The 6028-nt window shown below is 36.5% G+C and overlaps 1 long non-coding RNA gene across 1 annotated transcript; it reads right to left on the bottom strand.

Annotated features, from left to right (window-relative positions):
- Window positions 1–1683: 1683 nt before the first annotated feature.
- LOC113018970 (uncharacterized) lies at window positions 1684–5561 on the bottom strand. The gene is made up of 3 exons (XR_003271895.1): window positions 5513–5561; window positions 4940–5058; window positions 1684–1741 (listed from the first exon to the last, which is right to left on the bottom strand). It is a non-coding gene; the product is annotated as an uncharacterized LOC113018970 (long non-coding RNA).
- Window positions 5562–6028: the final 467 nt, after the last annotated feature.

The following is a 6028-nucleotide window of genomic DNA, read 5'->3' as shown; positions in this document are numbered from 1 at the left end:
AGGGAAAATAACAATAAGAAAATTAATTAATTAATAAGAAAATAAATATTCAAACTTCAAATACCAGTTCAGTTTTGAATGAACACCAAAGAGTAGTAGACAGATGTAAACAGGAAAACATGAAATGTCAGCATGAATCATGGTCCAACTCACATGAAACTGTCAGTCTGAAGGCATCACTCCATCCTGTTAAGAGATAGTCACTGCTACCCCGACATCTGTAGTCTCCACTGTGGGACACTGAAACTGTGCTGATCCTGTATTCACTGGATGTTGGAGGGCTGTTTGTGTTGGGTGCTGTCCATTCATATTTCCACACCTTTCCTTCACCTCCCTGAATCTCACATCTGAGAGTGATTGTCTCACCAGTGAATATCTGAGACCAGCTGGGATGCAGTTTCACAGCAGCCCAAACTGTTCAACAAACAAATAAACACAAATATTCATGAACAAACCAACAGTGAACGAAATAAAATCAAAGTTACAAAGTTCTACTTTAATTTAATCATGAATTTTTGTTTTACTGTGTTTCACAACAAAATTTCACCCTCACGTTGTTTCTGAATTGTAACTGGAGCACTGTACTCTGTGTAGAAAACTGGATCTCCTCTCCTTCCAATGCAGTAATAGATGCCTCCTTCTGAAATACTGATAGTGTGCTCTGATCTTCCAGCTCCTATTTTCTGAGCTCCAGAAAACTCTGAATCACGTCTGAACCAGTCAAACTTCCAGCCAGCAGAGCCCTCCACAGAGCAGCTCAGTGTCACACTGCCCCCTGCTGGTATGACTGAACTTTGTGCTCTCAGTGTGGCTCTAGGTTTATTTGCTGTTGAGTTAAAAGAAATAAAATGAATGTTGGAGAATATCTCATCCAAATTAAAACATGACTCACACTGGAGTCATGAGATTACAACACATGGATGTATATGGAGGCTATAGTTTGACATATTAATCTAAAAATTTCAATTTCAGAGACTTTTAAAAGTGAGTTTGTGAGATAATCACTACAAAGAAGATTATGATAACTGTCTGTGTTTATAGTTGTTCTTGTCTTCTCAGCGGTGGCTTCTTCTGGATTGCTATCTAAATCTGCTGAGATAATCAGATGAATTCAGGAAAAGAGCTGATCTGCATGAAGTACAAAACCAGAGAATTAGCCTCATGGGTGAGTTTAACAACATGGATGTAATATCCAAATGTTACACACATAATTAAGTATATAAACCTATATAATTTTATAAAATATAAGAAAAAAAAGGAGCTGCAAAAAAGTAAGTACTAAACACATCACACAAATAGGAAACAAAGAAAACAATTTCTCACCTTCTGCATTTCCTGAGAAGAATGTACTGAACACTAGAACAAACATTAATATCCACACATTATCAATCATGAACAGATTTTTTCAGATGCCCCATCAACATATTTGTACCCATATATTATGTGATAATAAACAGGCTCGAAACATCACAAAAACATAATTGAATTTTGTAATTTGTAAAATAATGAAGAAGTAAAAGAAACTCAACTCAAAGTAACTTTAAAAAATGTTTAAATCAATAAGAACAACAACAACAAAAAAAAAACCCAACTGGATCTAATCAAACTCTCAAAGTAACAGAGAGATTTTTTTTTCTCAGTTAGTGGCACACAAACAGAGAAAATCAGTGTACTTACAGAATAATGCCAGCAAAGTATTCCCCATCATCACAGTCCTGCAGCTCTCTCATCCACAGATGTTCTACTTTGAAGAAAGAGAAATCACAGTTAATGTAAATTAAATTTGAGATCCCACTCCACTCTCACCTGCCAGCATGTCCTTGATGTAAAGTGAACAGTGTACCAAGGGTCCTGGAGTTATTGTCATGATCATGGGTCTGTGAACCAGTGTTATGGTTTTTAAAATATTGGAGTAAATGGAACTGGAAAATGGATTATTAATGAAATTAGTCTAAATAAGTTAAACATTTTGAAGCCTGCTCATTAAATTCTGTACATTAAGCATTTTGGGTGCTCAAGTCTAGCAGAGATGGCTGTACAACAATCAGTCCACATTGCATGTCATAATGACTCAGGCTACAAGTCAAATGTAAATGGTAAATGCATTGGTTCTTATAAAACTCTGCTCTATTCTACCTGAGGACTCAAAAAACTTTATACAGCAAGTCTCAATTATTCAGACACAGTTGCAAATGACCAAGGAAGGTATGAAGTACATACCAGATGCCAGAAATGATTGAGCTAGGCGGCAGATCTAAATCTGTTAATAATGTTTCTTTAAATGTTTTCCATGACTGTTTTCATGTTGGCTTGAAATAAAATGTCTCCCTCTGCTGGCACTGCAGTTTACTGCAACCTATTACATCCATAAAACGTGTGACATCCACATGTAGAACTGTGTGTCTACTACATGCTTAGTCGTGTAACTGTGTTGCAAAGTGTTTTCAGTCTAACATTGACACAATGATGAAAGCATCAGGAGCAACTCTGGACCAGTATCTTGCCCAAGGATACTGGAACATGAAGCCTGGAGCAGCCAGGGATTGAACCAGCAACCTTGTATTAGTAGCTGACCCGCTCTAGATGACAGAAGCAAAAGGAACAGTGTGTCATTTATAACCCCTGTGAGACTGAGGTCACTATCTGTTTTTCAGCAGTGGAGTGAACTTTGATGGCATCATTTTAAAAGGACGGCTCTAATTAGCAGTACTAAAACTCATAATGTAGCCTGCTTTCTAATTACTGTAGAGTCTATTTCAGCTGACTTTTAGTTGGCGGTTGATCTGATTTCCAGCTTTTTAACATCACACTGTCAGATGTGCAGTCTGATCTTGCAGCTCAGCCTCAGCACAGAGCTATAAATAATCTTACTCTGTGGTTCTGAGCTTTGTCGTGAACACAGGCACAGGAAAAAACTACCTGTGATGGTTAAACTGCGAGGGATTTCTTTGTTTCACAAACTAGATGTTAGTAGTTAGCAGGAAGTTAGCTCGCTAGCTTCCACCAAAACATGATATCTAGACTTTAAGTGAAGACGTGATGAATCTTGCTTTCGGGCCCAAACTATTCTCCGTTTAATAAGGCTGTTGTGTTTTTAACTTGTTTTAATACTTTGTATCTTGTTCTGTTTAATCTCAACAAACAGTCAGTGATCATTGTCAGCCTCTCTCGGCAATGATGGTTTGGCTTTGGGATCTGCAGCAGAGTTTGGACCCAGACATGGCTAATGACGTCAGACTTAAGACCGGATGCCATGTTCTGACTGAGAGATTTCTGAAAAAACTAAAACGTACAACTCTGTTATCACTTCCAACATAAATTAAGACAGGAAACTAAACAGCAGTGACGTTGGTAGGGTTACTGAAGATGGGCTAGCTGGTATATATTGATGTCCTATGTGATCGCTAGCAAAACAGCTACGTAAGCATAAGATAAACACTAAAGCTCGAGGATGAATTCTAACTTTTTTCCACTCTATAAAAGTTAACTTGAGGTTTCCCGATGGTTAGGGACAAATGCAGTCGCATGGCAGGATGCTGTAAACAGACCAAACTTCAGTCAGAAGAACAACTGAGATAATCCATCCACAATATGAGGTTAGTCATTAATATACTGCAACAACATGGGAATAGAGCAGCTGTGAGAAAATTCATCATTATTGAATCAATGGTACAGAATTGGAGGAATTAAGAAGAATGAGTTGAGTAAAGTTTGACTTATCTGACTGTTTTGTTTCGCTTAATGCGCCTTATCATTCTGTGCACCTTATGTATGAAAACTGACCTGTTCATCGACAGTATGCCTTATGGTCCGAAAAAAAAAAAAGGTACATAAATGAGACACATCTACACCATCCTGCCGTCCTGCCCTGTGTTAGCAGATAACGCTGTAAAGCTCTGTAATGTCATAACTGACAGCTATTGAACTGTTTTGCAGTAACAGTTGTGAACCAGGGCTACTGCAGGATTCTTATACTTTAAGTTAATCTGCAAATGGACATAATTAATGATATGATTCATTAATAGATGTGAGGAAAAAGGCAGTTGATAATTCAGGTATTCATTCTATTCTGCTTGAATATTAAATAGTGACTACAGACTGGGTGTTGCAGCACTCACAGCAGTTTACAAACAGGAAGAACATGATGTAAAGTGAGACACTTAAACTGTTTATATAAGAAACAGAAGAAAAGTCAGACCTGCCTGATCCATATGTGTTAGCAGCAGCTGTACTTTGATTGATACTGAACAGGAAGCACATATTTTTTAAATATCATGAAGCACAAGACTGTGTCCACATACTGTGTATATGTCAAGTAATAATAATAATAATAATAATAATAATATAATATAATAATAATAATAATAATAATAATAATACAGACCAAATTACTCTGTGTTAATCACAGATAAATTACTAAGAGCACTCAAAACTTGTTCACAGCTTTCCTCTCTGACATTCACAAGCTGCAGTTCACCTATCTTTAGATCTATAGCGGTCAACCACTAAATGACTGTGCTACCACTGTTCGATTTTTTGCTCTGTGGCCACAGTAAAGGAGACAAAAGAGCGCAAAAGCATGCAAGCTAGTAGATATACTCTAGAAGTAGCTGTAAATTTACAATCAAATATAAACAGGTGGAAATTATCAACAGGATATTCAATAAGCATCAGAGGGGCTACAACGCAGCACAACATCAGATGCAGAATCCCCAGCAGCTGTTTGGAGGGGATTCTAACTTTCAGTGGTGTCTGATAACAGTAAAACTCACAGAAAGAAACCTTTATAGAAGTGGAAAGTAGAGCATTTAAAAATAAATCAATGGCTGACCTGTACAATGGTTTTGAAGCACCTCATTTATAAACAGTGTTAATTTAACCAAACCATGCGTAAAAAAAAACAACCAGGTATTCAGAATAAAACACTGGAGCATCCTACCTTGTGATCATGATGTAGCTTTGAAGAGTTAGAAAAAGAAAAAAAGTTTTTAAAAGTCACTTTTGAGTTTTCCTTCTGCCCACATTCAGTTTCTGTTCACATCTGCTGAAGTTGTAAAGCTGAAAGATTTCACAGAAATGCATGCTGTTCACTTCTGATCAGAGAGCATATAGTCCACACAGCTGTCACATCCAGTGGGCAGGCAGAAGATAGTAAGGGCAAAACTCATTCAGTATAAAGAAGCATTGTAAAATTCATAAAAATCTGCATGTATATATATATATATATATATATATATATATATATATATATACAATTATGGAGATGAATTATGAAAAAGTCACCACAGTAACACTTATATAAAAATAAAAGATTAGCCTTTAGGACACCATTCATCTGTAACATATATAAAGTAAAGTCAGAGCAGTTTATCAGGCTTGTCAATACAATATAGTTATTAATAGTTATATTGATGTGTAACTGCTGATTACTGATCAATTTAGATTTAGATTTTAGATTTAGACCTGACTAGAATCTAAACTAAAAGTGACAATAATGAAGGGACTCAAATACCTGAACTGCTATCACTGCTGCACAGTTTCATCAGCCAACAGCGCTGTGGTTTCACTGGTCTCTTGTCATGTTAATGTGACGGAAGTGAGAGAACACTAGCAATGTGAAACTCAGTGTGGTTTTTCTGAGCGAAACACCTGCGTGATGCATGTATGTTACCTACGTACACTGTTACTTTTTGTGTCTCTTATTTACTTAAAGGAACACCTCACAAAACTGTGACAGCCACATGGTTTGGTTGCCAATTCATAGAGACATCTATATTTTTTTAACTGAAATCTTAATCGACAAGTGAAGTGTTTCCATATTTTATGTTTTTACATTCATCATTAGCGTCATTTTAAACTTGATCCTTCAGCAAAACAAACTGTTTGACTGCTGAAACGATGAAATCTAAAACACGTTTGGTTATATTTACAAATAAGTGATGCAGTCCTGAGCAATTCTAACTGAGCAAAGCAATTCTGACCAGTCAGTCATTAAAGAAACAGAACCAAGACAGACTAGATATGTTTA

This window comes from Astatotilapia calliptera, chromosome 3, assembly GCF_900246225.1.
Source record: "Astatotilapia calliptera chromosome 3, fAstCal1.2, whole genome shotgun sequence".
NCBI lineage: Eukaryota > Metazoa > Chordata > Actinopteri > Cichliformes > Cichlidae > Astatotilapia > Astatotilapia calliptera.
The sequence above is the reverse complement of the archived record's forward strand: the minus strand, read 5'-3'. Positions and strand labels throughout refer to the sequence as shown.